Genomic DNA, 16,967 nt, shown 5'->3' on the forward strand with positions numbered 1-16,967 from the left:
TGAGTGAAGGATGAGTTAAAAATGCCAAAATAATGCTTTACATTTTTAAAGGCTAATGTTCTATATTAATAAATCATCTCTATATATAATCTCTGCTAGCTGAGGGAAAATGGATAATTCTGTTTTTCTCATGGAATTTGCAGGCTTTCCATTTTTTCCACTTTCTTCTCTCCCACAAAAAAAGCTATTCCCTTTTTTTAAGCAAGATTGTACTTGCTCATGGGCAACCTCGTAGGATCTGGGAACAAGTATAAAGAGACAGCTTGAAAGGAAGAGACAGAGCTGAAAGGCAAGAATCAACCAGCAGGTGCATCAGCAACTGTGGTATTGGACTAGATGAGACCCATGGAAGTGAAGGACTTGTTGAATTGTCAGATTTCAAAAAAGCCTGGTTTTTTTTTTTTGCAGTGACTAATAATACAAAGGCCAGCTGCAAGGACAGAGTGCTAGGTGCATACTCATAAACACTATTTATAATACTTTTAGATTTGAATTTAGCTAAAATGATAGAGAACTGAAGCAAGTAATGATAATTAAGCATCCCAATATCCAAACATCAGAGCTTCCGCCTTCTCCAGTGACCATTCACTGATGCCCTTTATATATCTTCATCGCTAGAGTCTGACTCCTCACACTTCAAAAGCCTTGGGTGTAAATTACTTTCTCTGGGTCGTCTCATCTCTGGACAATGATCTTTGTGAATCCTTCTCCCAAACAATGTGGAAGAATGTCTGCCAGGGCCTAAGCCATGGCTTATCCTGTCACTGTTCTACTTTGCTGTAGGCCATGGCCTTGAAACAAAAAGGATGTAAGGCAGATTAGTGTAGTCAAGGTAACACCATGTCTATAAATGGTTCCTGCTGTGCCTCTCAGAGTAAGAATAAAGAAACCCCTTATGCTCAGCTGACTAAGGCCTCACTCAAGAAATAAACCTTTTTCACACTTCCTTGAAATCCTATTTGAGGTCTCAGAATAGTGATGCTGTGGTTTAAATACTTAAAAATAGATACTTAAATTTCTTTTTGTTGGGATCTGCATTGTTAGTGCCCTGTCCCTGCATCCTTAGAAGTAGTTTTGTAAAACATTGCAGCATTTACCTTTGCACTGCTGGCTGATCAATGCTATGAGTAACACAACTGCTGCTCCAGATATGTAAAAGGAAAAAATTTATTTTTTTCCCATTTTTGCCAATTTTTTTGAATTGAATTATGTTCTAACATGCTTCTGGGAAAAGGGTTTAGATGTGTATTTTTCAGCTTTCAGAAGAGAAAATGCCTCCAGTGCTGGCTAAAAAAACCTTAAAACCAAGGTTCTGCTTCATAACACAGTGACTGCTTTGAGATTTGTGGGATCTTGCTACTTTTCAAATGATGCAAATTATAATTATTTCAGGAAATTTAAAGAGTGATATTGGATGTGTTTTTCAGGCTTGTGCATGATAGTTTTATGGCACATAGGTAAAGACCTGTAACACTGATAAAGGTTTTCCCATAGCTATGCGTGTTAGTCACAGTGCTACTCATCTCCTGAGTACTGGTCTCAAGGGACAAACAGTAGAGTTCCTCAGACTGTGTTTGGTTTCTAGGATGAACTGGAGCAATTTGAACACTGACCTGGATTAAGCAGTTGTCATCAACTCTTTATATCACAGTGGCATCTGAGTTATAGCAGCAGATGACAGCAACTGTCCCCTGAATGTTGGAAAAAAGAACTGATTTTCTACCCATTGATACCAAACCTGCTGCCTGGTCCTAGACCTGGTTTTGCAATCCAAGTTACCAGTTGTTTTTTTCCTCTGTTGAGAAAGCTGTTCCAATTTGTATACTTGCAACACTGAATGAACTTTCATTAGATGAAATAAAATATGTTTTAGCCATCTGTTAAGTGAAGGGCCATAAAACAATTGTCAGTCATTAAAAAATAATAATTTATTAAAACAAAACAAAACCAAAAAACCACAAACAACAAAAAAGCACCCTGATATTTTTTCCTTTAAAATTTTCTTAGATGTTTTCCTGGGATTTTTCTCCTCTTCTCCATGTAGTGCAAATGGAGACATGGGTATATATCGCACAAAGTACAAATATTTGTTTTCATATATGAAAGAATTTAAGACATCTAAAACAACTTTAGTTTTCCAGCTTTCATTCTGAAAGTTTTGTGCTTCAATTGCATTTTGCTTCTGGAGTGGAAATGGCAGGCACAGAAGAGAAAAGGAAAGCTTATCTCAAAAAAACCTTCTGTGGTATTAGTGTACTTGTCTTCTAATGCAGCAACGTCCAAGTGCTTATAATAGACTTGCAGAAGTACTACTTAATTCTACAGTTCACAGCATGCAACAACTTTCTTGGGGGAAATTCTTGAAAAGAGTGTGGGCAGTTATGCCAGGTCCAGTAGCAGTTTTGAAGAATGAAAATGCAAAAGGGTTTCCTGGATTGATACTTAGTCTGTGTTAACTGATAGTGGGTCAGTGAACTTACCTTGCAAACAAACCAAGAGGTTTTTCCCACATCTTCTCAGGAACTTTGAAGAGATATTCATATTCAGAGGAGTGATTTAAGCCAAAATGTCTGGAATAAGTAATGTGGCTGGTACAGTTAAAGGCAGTGTGACCTTTATCTGACTTTTTATTACCATGGTCTGTCACAGCTCCATCTTTGGTAAAGGCTGTGTTTTAAAGGGTCTGTAATTTAATGTGCCTAAAGCTGGTGGTGAGCTGTAGAAAATGGAAAGTAAATACCATTCCAATCTTTAACTTGCGACTGGCTGCCTCTTATGTTGTTTGATAGTTCAAACATGTGCTTTGTTCACTCTTTTAAACATCTGCCACAGACAGATCAAATGTTTGGAACCCACAATTGTATCTCCCCAAAGAGGGACAAAACCCTAGAATTTTACAACTTTTAAAAAAGGTACAACATAGGAGAGAGATAATGCAGTAGCCTGGGATGGGATAAGCCAGGTGGGGCTTCTAATAAATCCATGGGGTTTTTTTGGTGGTTTGTTTCTGCTTGGGCTTTTTTGTTTGATTGATTTTGGTTTTATTTAATCAAATAAATTGTTTTGTTTTCCATTAGACTTTGGTGCCTACTCAGGATCTATAAAGATGACTGCATATTAACATGAGTATTGCTTAGTCTGCACTCTTAATCACCAGAGCTGTTAATAAAGGGCTGGATGTATCTGCAGCTTCAAAATTTGTTTCAAAGATCAAGGCAAAGGAAAAAGAAAATATCTGGAATTGATTCCAAGCGTTTGGGGTTTTTTTTAGATTTTTAACTGAGTTTTGAACTTGAGGATGATGTGTAGGCTTGAGAGAGACTGTGATATTGGGTGCATGACTCTCTGAGAACAAAAATTAAAACCTAGCTTTACAAAACACCACTTTCACTTCAATTCAGTCTGACAAAAAGCTGTCATCACTACTTAGGCTGTTGCCTCAACCCCAAGGATACATGTCCTTCTTTGGTCATTGTCAGAATGCTCTGTGTCTCTGCAATTTTTTTTTTTTTTAAACAAAAGTGCTATTAGGCTGCAAAGTATTTCCCCTGATGTGTAATGTCACTAGTTGGAAAATGCTCTGTCTACTTCTGCTTTTATGACTGCAGACTCAGTCATGTCATTTTTGAGAACTCCATATAAAGGACTTCTCACCAGCAGCTGACATTTTCCAGGTACTGTTTAGTTTCACAGCTGGAAGGTGGCAAAGATACTATGTTTCTTTTTCATGGCTGTGGTGTGAATTACACAAGTCAGTGAAGCACAGAACTGTCCAGCTGACTGTCCAGGAAATTTGTCTTTAGGAGGAATGAACATGTTTATTTTATGCAACTGCACAAAGTTTAGTAATTTTCTTTTTTTCATGGTGCAAATAATGGAAATCCCATTGGTTTGGTTCTTGTTCAATCTCATACAATTTTAATCAGCAAAAACTACAAGGGCTATTATTGCTTTACATATATGTCTGAAGTATATGTAGCTTTTCTGCATCTTAATCTTTTATACCATTTTTGGTTAGACACATTTCCCAAACTGTTGTAAGCTAGTTCTTCTCTTGGCTTAAATTGCATGTACAGTCACTGAAGACATGAGCCTAAAACATATACTTAAAACACAGTGTGAAACTTTTCAATTGTGTGGCTTCAAGTCATATTGATTTACAGTATTACTGCTCTTATTTGCAAGTCAACACAATCCTGAGAGGAGTCTGTCATGGAACACGGGAACCAAAAGTAAAGGCTGCATCAAGGACAGGCTGTTTCTTTAACTTTATGCAAAGCTTTTTCAGACTGTCGAGGTGGCCTCCAAAATCCTGAAAGGGACGAATAAGTTAAGGTGTATACCAGCTTTCTGCCTTGTATCCACAACACCTGAATGGGCTCAGGGATCAGAGATAAAACTCTCCACTTTGCTACAGAGGAGAGAAGCTCAGACTCCGTGGGTTATATATAGCTTTTTGTAGCTTCCAACCTTCTTATGAGAAATGGAAGTTATTCATGGGATATTTCAGAAGAAGGATGTCCAAAGGAAAATAGTTGGCTGTGTCTTCACATGCCTTGAACTAGAAGATAGATACCTGTCAGTGGGCCCCAGGCTAAAAAGCAGAGAAAAGACAACAGGCTGTGACTGGGAAGGGGCCAAGTGATCTATGTTCATTGCAAATGCCTGTTGCCCTGGGTGCTTCAAACACTTTTAAAGTATTGATTACAAACAGACTGGAAAATGCTGAGGTTTTCAATTGCAGAAAACTAAGAAGAAAAAAATATATCAATAAAACATTTTATATTTGTTATTGCTATGTTGAATCTTGTGGTAAAAGCTAGTATGTCCCAAATAGCTTTCATGAATGATACTGCACTTTTTGTGAGCACGAAGTCAATGGCTGTGCTGATGGCCCAGAAACTTTTCTTCAGCTGGCAGAGTCTCAGCACAGCATAGTGGCAGAGAGAGGGTAATCACTTCATCTTCTTTATGGATATGGTAGTTCATATTCCTTGTGGGTTAAAAGCAGGAAAAAAAATAATTTATACACAGGGTTTGAACCTGTCCAAGTTTTTAAAATAAATTAGCCTCCATTGCTGTTGCAGAGCATGCACTCCATTCAGCTGGGATGGAAATGCATCCTGATTGCCTGTGAAAAATGAAACTGTAGTGCCTGACCTTCATTTAAAGAAAGCAGGCTCAGAAGTCTATGCCCAGATCTGTGTTCTAGCTAATTTTTTTAAAATCTGGTTGTCAGTATGCAGAGCAGTGAGGCATCCTCTAGTCATCAGCCTGACTTCAGGAGTGCTTGAGAAGGAGTTAAACACGGGAAAATATTTTAAGGAAGCAGGACATTTCTGTATATAAAGCTGAGTTTGACTGCTTGTGCTTTTGGGGTGTATTTGTCATATAGACTGAGGCACTTTTTTGAGGCTCTGCTTCTTTCAAAAAACAGCAGGTAACTGGCAGCAGGGAGGAAATGTAAATAGCTCCTTGATGAGACAGCCCTCTAGTGAAGCCAACACTCTGGCAGTCTAGCCAACTTCTTTCTCCAGCAGTCCCCTCCAATTACTGGGAGAAAGGCTGTATCAAGGAAGCAAGAGTGGAAAAGAGCATTTTGAAAGAGTAAAAGACACAAGATAAGCAACAGATGATGAAGTTCATGAAGAGGAGATCTGTACTAACACCAGCAAGAGGCTTTCCTAGAATGTGAACCTAAGGCACTATATAACGCTGTTCACTGTAGGATTAACCAGGGAAAAAATGCTTCTGGTCCAATCATCAGAATTATTTAAATGCCAGAAAATCCCCTTTTGTTATTCAGTTCACAAATAAAAACTGGATTTGTTATGAGCACTGCCACACAGCTTTATGCTTTGAAAAGGGAGTCTTTTAATCAAGTGGTTATCCCAGTCAGGATAAAGGGCTAAACAAAGGGCTAAACTATACAGCTGTGACTCTACTAGGCAGCTTCTGTTTTCATATAGGTATCAACTATGCTATGTTCCTGTTGCATAGCTCACTCTTTGGACAGCAAAATAGAGTTTTGTTTTGTACTTTCTAATACATCAATTTCATTACATCAAATTAATACAGAGGAAATCTAAACTTACCCTTGTAGTTATCATGTGAGGCTTGTGCTCCAAAAGATTTGATAAGTGCCCTAGAGCAGAGTAGATAGTTCTGTCATGCTTTGTACTTTACTGTGACCGTGGAGCCTGCCAGAACAACTGGCACTTCTTCACTGCAGTCTTCTGTATGCAAGATTATTTCCACAACATCTGCTATACATCCACTCAGCCCTGACACATTTTGTTACAAATCCAGCCTCTGTAACTCTTTTTAAACATGGTTCTTCTCCATATGAAGGATAAGTATGGGATACACTTGCATTTTTAAGTGGTCTTAATGGATCTTACTCTACTTCACAAGCATAAGTTTGTCTTTGAGGTCTCTTTGGGGACCTCAGAGAGAGACTGAGCAAATTATTATACTTTTGATAAATGCCTACATGAATCTGAACAAGTAATCTGAAAATCAAGGTACGGTTTTGATCTCTGTTCATCAATAACAAGTACACTGCAGGGATGAGGATTTGTAAGACTCTGAGTGGGTGGGTACACACAGGTATCTCCAGATGCTAGCCTTGAAATGGAGTATATAGGTTTCAGGTTTAAAGGCTTACTCTGGAAAACTCCTGGGGTCTCTGTCTCTGAGCAGCTGAGGAAGGTTAAAGAAGCAGCTACCTGTTACAACCTGGCTGATAAGCAATTTTGCAAGATGGTCTGACAGGGGCACTATCATGTTTAGCACTCCAATCTCTTCTTACTGGACCTCATGTAACTATTCTGAGCCAGTGGGTCATGCTGAAAAGGAGAATCAAAACTCAAAGTGATGCCTCTTGGAGTGAGGAGGTGGGAATCCCAGACTGGAACATGAACTTTGGTCCTGTGCAGAAAGAGAAATGTTTTAGAACAGTTTCTTGCAGTTGTTATTCACCAGTTTGTACTTCTGTAACCTTTAGTAAGTTCTTACACTGGATACATCCCAAGTGCCCTGGGCACTACCGTGTGTATGAAAGAATACAATAAACATTGCTGCTGCTACTATACTACATAATGCAATAATAAATAAAGATAGCAATAAAGCCTGATGCATTTGTATCACACTGTGCAGGCAAGATCAATTGATCACATAAATGGTGTGTCACTCCTGAAATGCAGCCACCTCTAGGAAGGAACACCACAACTGTTGTCACACTGCAGAGGAATTTGAGAAAAGAAAGGTAAAAATGCTAACTACAACTGTCTCAGTGCATGAATTTATGCAGTTGTAATAAATTTATCCACTAGATCTTCTTGCTGAGAAAATTCAGGAGCATATCTGATTTATTTTTTTTTTAAAGTAAAATCAGTGCATGAATATCCCGCTTTTCCTGATCAGTACAATTACCCCAGCAGGGCAGCGTATTCAAAAGCACTCATCATATCTGCTTTGTGTGTAGAAAGGCTCTTATCACCTCTCTGTGATTTTATAGTGGTGAGTATTTTTCTAGTGCTACTTCCATTTCGGGCACTGAGCCACAGATCAGGGTCACAGATGTGGCCAGAGAAAAACAAGCGTAATCTACTGTGTGTTTGTGAAACTGAGAAGTTTGAAAGTTATTGTGGTCAAGGCTTACAGCAATAAATTGGGCCTTCCTAATAAATCACAGGCCTGTGTTTGCAAGCTGTGTATAACATATCTTGCCTATTGACTCTTTCACTGGGCAACTCACTCCCGCTTCCCCCAAAACACCCCATCTACACCTCCCTTAGTCTAAAGCCTCTGTTTCCTTTTCTGCTGTCAGGGCACATCTTCTTTGTTGTCTTTCTTTCAGGGGCTCAGCATTCATCTATCTGTGGCAGACACACTTATGTGAAACATATACACTAGCAGAGCAGAGTAAGAATACATGTATGCTATTACTTAAATGCACATTCAGTCCTACTCCAAAACCAGATTTGCCATCCACCTACACTGTTATGTTTCAAGCCTTGCTAAAGTATGTTTTCTGAACTCCTAGTCATTTTTGCATAGAGTCCAGACATATCTGGTTCTTTAGTCTTATGTTGCAAAAAGACAACTGTCTGGAGCTTTGGCCTATTAATCCTTAATGTGAATTGAAAAATTTATTTTCATCTCACAGTTTAACTATGATTCTGTAAATGTTTCCTCTCTTCTTTTTATTTTTTTTGCCCTGAGTGAGACCAAATTACTGAAGAGCAAACTTGGTGCCTTCCTTCAGAGCTGCAGTGGTTGCTGTAGGTGTAATTAAGACATTTTGTAACCAGCTCGATAAAAGTCTGAGCAACCTGGTCTGATCTCATAGGTGATCCCACTTTGAGCAGGAGGTTGGACTTGAGACTTTGTGAGATCCCCTTCATCCCAGATGATCATCCTATGATCCTCTCCTATGGTTGTAGAATCTTACATGTCTTCACCATCCACCATGGCTGGTGCCATATTTTCAGTCCAGGGTAGAAGAACTGAAGAAAAAAAAAGACACAATATAATTTTTTGTGTAGATTAGTTGCAATCTGAAGCCTTCTCTGGGATACTCAGGGTTGGCTACTAGGGCCCTTAAGTCTTGCAAGGACTTCGAAGAAAGGAAAGGAACAGTGCAGTTACTTGAGCTGCTATGATTTTTTTAACTTGCTACATTTTTGGCCATCTCATTTTGTTCTCCAAGACTGAAGGCAAATCTATAAGTCATTGGAGAGCTACTAGAATCTGTGTGTTGCAGCTGGTATGGTCACCCCAAAATCAGCCCTAGTGAAATGGCAAACTGAAATTTAGTCCAGACTGCCTTGTTGTCTCAGTTTCCTACAAAGTAATTTCCCTGTTGTTCACTTAACCCACCAACAATGTGAAATTTCCTTAGCTCAATGTCTTACCACCCTAGGATGATTTGAAGGGCTGTGATGCCAGATTATCTGATGGTAGCCTAATTATGATTTGCTAATTCCAACTCCAGAGCCAAGACGTCTCATTAAAATATTTTGTTTATCAGAAGGCCAAGTATTTTGCGTTCTTGCTTTTTCTGTAGCCCAATATTTTATGGTTGAATTCTGTAATCACAAAACTCACAATTGTTCTCCGTGGTTACTTCTGAGCCATTATATCCTTGCTGATGCTGAAATTATTTGAAACCAATGCTTCACCGTATTTCATTATTGAATTTGCCTGTGGCTGTCTCTAGAGTGAGCTGAAAGTAACAGCCACCTTACCTCAAAAGGTTGGCTTAGCTAACCTGAAATCCAAGTCTAAACAAGTAAGATGAGATTGAGTATCATTTTAGTCACATCATTGATTGTTTTCTCTGGCAAAAACAATTCAACACCACAGCTATTGACTAACTAATTAGGGAGGGCAAAGAGATAAAATAAGTGATTAAAAAAAAAGGATTTAAAAAAAAATATTTCATAAAGTGTCTTTTTATATACACTCAGCACTGAATGGGCATTTGTCAATGGTTTTAAAAATCCTTATTTCAAATGTTCCTGTTAATGAATAGAGAGTTAAAATTAATTGTCACTTGAGCAGCACTTCAGTTCTTTCCTATGCAGTCTATAGTGTGGGTGACTCTGCATTTTAAAATATACCTTTAAAATATTTTAAAATATACCTTGTTTATTCGAATGGCAGCCAGATACCTTAGTGATCACATGGAAATGCACCAAGGATAATAATGATTATTTGTTTTTTTATTATGAATCTAATATTGTTGAAATGGTTAGCTGACAAGTATGTTTCCCAGTTCCACGTGCAGTGAAATCTGTTTTCATAAGCCTCTGCTTTGGGAGATCTATGCTCTGTAATATCATCTATTAGAATCTATGTGCTGTATCATTGCACATTATGGATAAACTTACAGATTTTCACCTAATGTTTGGGGGGTTGTAAAGAAGGAATAGAAATACAGAAAATGCTATAATCTCTTTAGCTTCTTTATGCACTTCATTTACAAAAAATCATAAAATGGATAGTAAAATATTTACTAGTACTTTGCAGTTCTCAAATGGGAAAGATTGAATTGTATAGTGTCTCACTTCTGTAGAAAGACAGCTTAAGTCTCAAGAAGGCAGCTACTGAAAGAAAGAGATTTTTAACCACTGTGCTCTGAAGACTAATACAAACCCCATACCTGTCACTGCATCACTTAATTGGGACTTTTGGTATTTACTGTAACTCCAGAGAAGTTAAACAAACTTGGGAGTTTTTTTCTCAATACAAGTGAGAGACTAATGCATGTTTGATAGCTGCAGATGATCTCATTGAAATTATAAAAGAAAAAGTAAACAACAGGAAATTTTGACTGAACTATTTGATTTTTTATGGTAGCAGATGTCTCGCCTACAGATGCATGTTTCATGCAGCTCAGCTGGGGAATAGTCACCTATTCTGTGTGTTTATCACAATGCATGATTTTACTAGGAAATGCTTTTATTTGATAAAGCTCTTTAACTTTACCAGAGCGATGTATTTAAGTGTGACGTGTATTAAAGTTCCAAATCAGAGACATCTCCCAACCTTGTAGTTCCATGAACGGATAGAACATAATGGATTGTGGATCATATTTAATTTAACATGCTGGAAACATAACTTTACAGCCATCAGCCGGAAAACTCTATTTCACAGATCTCAGAATTTCTGTCTTCCAGATCAGTGTTTTTCTAATTTCACCTCTACCTTACATGAATCAATCTGTCCAGTCTAAGCTGTTTTCATTTCAGCTGGTTGAAAAGCAGCTCCTATCTTGATTATACCATCCACAAAACAATGCAGGGATAATCCTCTTTCCAGTGCAAATCATAATCTGAACATAGTTAATTCATACAATCTGCGTGGGTTTTATGGATTTTTTTCATCCATTTTGTGACACTTGAAGATGACTCAATACAGACTGAAACACTTCCCATTGTTCTACTGTTCAAAAAAATTGTTTTCTATATCTCTAGTCAGAAAATCTTTTCTATCGGTGTTTTAGAGAGCTTTAAAATTCTGTGCATTTAATACTATTGTCTTTCAAATGTGTTATATTTTTTCTATTATCTTTTTGCCACTAGGTAATACATTCTTTACGAAATACAAATATATATATCCTGATCTTTCATGCCTGGCTTAATAGCCCAGCATTCTCATTCTGGAATCCAACTCCTTATTCACAGAAATGTAGAAAGCCACAAAAAGTAATGAACTTGAAATGCAAATATACAATTTGGGATTGCTTGTAGAATACAAAATAGAGAAAGGTTTTATTAATTTAATAAGGCTTCGTCTGGCAAACATGTTTGTCTTTGTTCACTGAGGGAGAAAAACCTTGATTGGCTCCTACTTATTCAGTTGGGCTACTAATTGAACTAATTTTTTAGTAACCATCACCAGTCTAGTTAACTCGAGTACTTAGTCATAACACCTCCATGTAAGAAAAAAGAAGCAATATTTCTTTCAACCAACAGAGGGTTCTGTTCACCAAAGGGTTTCCCTTTTATCTTGCCCATTGTTGGCACTTCCATTTCTAGCATTTCACCAATGGATCTCCAGGAATCCAGCTGTGACTCCTCTGCTGCGGATGTGTGTGGTGGCAGTTCTGTCCTGTTGGGACCATGCCATGGTCTGGTCACAGCATGATGGTCTGATTCCTTCTGATTAGGAAGTCACCTCTACTAGCCAAACAAGTGCTTGAAAGGATGGAGAGTCCTCAATCCTGTGCCCTATAAATCAGGTGGGGATATATGGGTTAAAAGACACCCCTGGACCTGCACAGCTAAATACGTCCTTTAAAATACTGTATCCACAGGGGGGACCCTTAACACCTGAGTGCAGTCATATCTAACAGAGATGCATTTTCTGTTCCTCATATTCACATTGTGATGTGAAGGAAAGCAGAGAAGGAAATCAGGCCTTACTGAGCCAAAGGAGAGGCTTTAAGAGGGATGCTCACTTCAGAGAGTGGGATTTAGTTCTGGTTCTGGCTCACCACACCATGCAGAAGATGTAATTTCCCCATGTAAGAGCCAGGACGCAGGGCTGGTCTCTTCTTACCAATTGCCAGTCATGAAACAGCAGTGCTGAAGTGTCCTCTGTAAAGTCATAGGCTTAGAACAGCTCCTTTTGCTGACCATGAAGTTTTGAACTCTGCTGGACATGGTCAGGTTTTAATCACTTCTCTGCAATATATATTTGTTTACAAAGCACCTAAATCTCTGATTTTCTTACATGACTGTTTTGGGCTTTTTTTTGTAGACACTTGGAGATCAATTATAGTTTTTACACATAATATATAACTATAAATAAAGATTTATCCATAAAGAATTTGCCCATTCCTGTAAGACATCAATATGAAATTGCTTAGAGTGTAAACATCAAAGATTAATTTTTTAATTTTTATTATTACTCCTCCAGTTCAGAGAGCATGTCCATGAGCTCACAGGAACTGTGCTATTCTGTAATTACAAATAATAAACCCATGTTGTAGCTGGAAAATATGGAATGATCACAATAGAGTTAGAAAAATAACCCATAATATTTTATTTCTTTTATGAATTAGATTGTGGAAAGCAAAATAGGATGGAAGAGATTTCATAGTTACTTTGGCTTATTGGTAGGAACTCTGTTAAAAGTCTTTGAGTTCACAGCATCATACCAAATATATATATATCTCCACCTCTGCAAGCACATTAGCTTCTTTAATAAAGATATGAAGGGCTTTTTTTCCTGTTAAGGCAAGAATTTTATCCTGCTGCTATGCTCTCGTAACGCAGCTTTGATTACAGGAAAAAGGAAAAAAAAAAAAAAAAAGGCTTAATTACAGTTAAAACTAAAGTATTATGCTTTTAAGACAACTGAGAATAAAAAAACTAAAACAAAAAACAAAACCGGGATATTAACTGTGGTTCTTCAACTAAATCCCCTACTTCTAAACACTGAGTGTTCTAGATAAGAACTCAAGAATTACAGAGGAGCCTGGAATAAGACTGCATTGATTGTAACTTACCCATGGCCACAGCAGGTTTTGCAGGTTTTGTGTTTGCTGCATATTGTAATACCACTGAAATAAGAAGTTTCCCATTGATTCTATTGGAGTTGTAATTTTTGCCCATTGTTTTGAATATTTCCAAATCTAAATTATGGACTTGGGCAGATTATTTACTTTAAAAGTATGTCTGGACTAAGCTGTCTGGGTTTGCACTGAGGCAGAGGAGCAGATCTGTTCTGGTAGTTCAGCTCTGCATGGTGTCTTTTGGTTTGAGAGTTGGCAGGGGACAGCAGCAGGGGACAGGGAGTGAAGAGTGGCACCTGTGTTGCTGCAGGTTCTTGTCTGACTTTCCAAAGAGTGTTGCAGGAGCAATTAGCAAACCAAGAAAGCTGAAGCTGAGCCCCTCCTGCTGCTGTGGCCTGTAGGTGGTATGTCTGGATCTTTCTGTTCCTCTGTGTGTTCAGCAACATGGCAGAAACTCTGGCAAAAAAGGGCATAGAAATATTTTTAGATCTACTTTGTATCGATGTTAATGAGAGATTAAGTTCAGCCAACTACAAAAATATATCCTTTATTGAAACAGGACCTTTGATGCTTTGTGTTACTCTCCTTGTGGAAACAAGGTATTTACTTTTAAATCAATTTGCTATTTCTGACCTGTTAAGACATCCACAGTTTATGAAACAATATATCAGGGGGAGAAAGTGCTCCAACTCCTGTTATAAACAAACAAAGAAACCAAAAAAAGTCGAATTACTTATTTATCATTTATTTGCTTCTCCCAGCTGTCAGTCTAATTTTCCTGACTCCACTGATCATATTTTTGCTGTCTGTTCTTTAACAGATTTTGTTTTGATTACTTCTGTTCAGATTCTGTCTGTCATCTCAGTGTCTAAGCCAACCATATGTTAGTTTGACCCACTACCAAAAAAACTTCAGTCTGAGTTCACTTGGAAAGTTACTCTTGTTATTATTTGAAGATTTATTAATTTGTCAGTGGCATCCGGTTCTTTACCACCTGCCCTGAAATCTGGGCTTGTTTTTTCATTGCTGGGGAAAAAAAATAATAATTTCTGCCTTCAAATATATTCTGAAATAACAACTCTTCCAACCTTTTTTCCTATTTGTATAAAATAATTAAAAAAGCATCTTTGTCCTACTAAAATGCTTTCTATCTGAGATGAGCATTAGGGAAATAGTACTATTGTCATTTTTCTTCAGAAACTGAGGCACAGATGAATATGCAGATCCAGCTTTTGTTAGTCAAAAGGATGATGGTGAAAACTGCTTCCACGTTTATCATCAATGTGGAGAAAGAATTAAACTTTCTCCTTAATCTGGGCTGTAGAAGTCAGTGGGAGAGAAAGCATAAACAGTCTTTGAACTTTGCCCTCTCTGCCACTCACACGACCTCCTTTGCAAAAGCAATAAAGGAGATGCTGAGAAAGATCAGGAGACCCAATGAATGACCATTTGGTTTTTCTGTCCCTAGCACTGACCTTGAGTGAAAGGATGAACTGAGCCACTGCCTCCTGACTTTCCAACTCATTGCATAATGACAGGACTGTTCACTCTCACTGAATGAAAGACACCCAGGAATGAGTCTATAAACAGCGGGGTGCAACATCCTTTCTGCTGCTTTGGCAGTACCCCAAGCTTTGCATTTTAAGTCTTTCAGTGTTCTCATAATAAATCCCTCAAAGCTTACATCTGAGCCTTATCTTTGTGGATGAAAATGAGACCTCTACAGCTTGTGTCCAAAGCTGCTTTCTTTGTAATGAATTGTCCATCTTCCCTCTTTCATTTCCTGCTGAAACACAGCTGAATATTGTATTGCATTGAGCTTAGCCCTTCAAAGCAGAGTGATATATGAAGAGTCATAAATGCTGGAGGATACCCTTGGGAACGCACTGAAGATAACCTTAGGGAGGCAGAAGGAGAATGCTATGCTAGAAAGAGGTGCTTATTTTAATAATGCAGAGACATAATTTGAAAATTTATTCTCACTGTAATGCTCACCTGGAGATAGGTCAGACCGTCTGTCTCTTGATCAGGGTGCAATGTTCATTCCTATATTTTTTCTTGCCATTAGAATTCCCACCTCTTCCTTTCAACTAGTTAAATGATAAACAGTGCTAAACAGCTATGTTGTTTGTGTTATCTCTACACTCACTCAGAACTACACCAAAATGTTTATCTACTGACAAAAATCCTGCCTCTCCTTTACTCTGCAAAGCACCTCTCTGCCTTCACAGTAACTGTAGCTGCAATTATCATTGTTAGCATCCAGAGATAGAGATTTTTCTATTTTCACTTCATGCCTGGTCCTTGTGAAGTTTAATAAATGAGGTCAGCAGTTATATTATCATTTGATAGACTCATCACCCAATAGTAGCTGATGAAATAAGCAATAAGTAAAGGTCCTAGAGGAAAGGAGTTAGAAAAAGCAACATCATGTGATTTTTTCAAAAGAATTTTTTTTTTTCATTTATTTTGTGTGAAAAAAATTAATTACAGTTTTTCTATTTTATTTAGTATTTGATATTTAATAAGTCACTTTCAGGAACTCATTAGTCTAACCAGAATTTGTCTCAGGATGTAGGAAACAAAGTGAAAAAATGACAGAGAAGAATGACCTGGTATATTGCTAAAAATTGCACTAGCAGTAGTTAGGTAGGGCTTGTGGTCTGTTGATAGAGACTTGTTAACACAAATCATGCCTCCAGCAGCCTACACGAGTAGGGATGTTGTGATGCTCTTTTGGTTGGCCTTAAATCTACCTTCTGCACAGAGCTGGAAACAGCCCAGCCAGGATGAAACAGAAAAGATTCAGCATTAACAGCAAACACAACCAGAAAGGCAACAAAATCTTGGTAGTGGAGCAATCCTGTCTGTTGTGAAATCAAAGGCAAAATTTTGCATTTTATCACAAGGCTGAAGACACATTTTGCCAGTTATACCAAGGATTTACCTTGGTGGAAAAATGTTGAACTGTTTTTCTGTGATCAACTGGAATGGCCACAGCAGGTATCAAATGCACACACATTTAGATAGCAAAAATACACTCAAAATGCACCTATGTAATAATTATTTTAAAATCAGCCAAACAATATTCACAGCCTAACCTGAGTGAAAGGTACTATACTTTCAGTTTTCCTAAAACAATCTGGTTTTTACATATGCTTTTTAACTAGTGGTCCCCATGAGGCAGTTCTCAGTAGTTATATACTGGTTTCAGAAGATCTGGGAGCAGACACAAGCTCACAGGTGAGGGCAGAGAGCCTGTGGAATGGCTTCTCTCATGCATTTGGCAGCTGCGTGCCAGTTCTGCTTCCAGCCTTGCGACCTGCCAGTCTGCATCACCAGCCATGCTGTGCTCTGTTGGGCAGTGCTTAATGGCAGGACAAATACAGATGTGTATCCAGATGTATGCCTCGTGGGAGCTGAGAGTAATGCTTTCCTATGGCACAATGCATGCAGTATTTAGTACTTTCAAATGCAGTCCTTTCGATTAGTTCCCAATAAAAAAGCTGGAGAGAGCAAATAATGCTTGAAAGGATCATAATAAAATTAGATATTTTTTGTTTCTTTTTACTACTAGGAGATCATGATACCTGACTTAGTGATCTTGTTAAGTAACTGCTAAATGCGTTTCTCTGTAGAATGAAGCAGGTTGTATATTTTGTTAAAGGAAGCCAAGTTGTTAGGAAGAAGCAATATGATTCTGAACAGTGGGCATACTCATTGCTGTCAGTTATGAAAAGTCTTGTTTTTCTTTCATGACTCTGTTTTTTTTTTCTCCTGTGAGTTTTGGATCAAGTCCATTATGAAACATTGTCTACTGACACCTCCGTGGTCCACAGAGAAATGGGCTTGCTGATTAAACAGTCATTTTCTGCCTCTGAACTGAAACTTATACATTATGGATGATCTGACTGAAAGTTTTAATTTTAAACCCTAGTCA

Source organism: Calypte anna, chromosome 7, assembly GCF_003957555.1.
Source record: "Calypte anna isolate BGI_N300 chromosome 7, bCalAnn1_v1.p, whole genome shotgun sequence".
Lineage (NCBI taxonomy): Eukaryota > Metazoa > Chordata > Aves > Apodiformes > Trochilidae > Calypte > Calypte anna.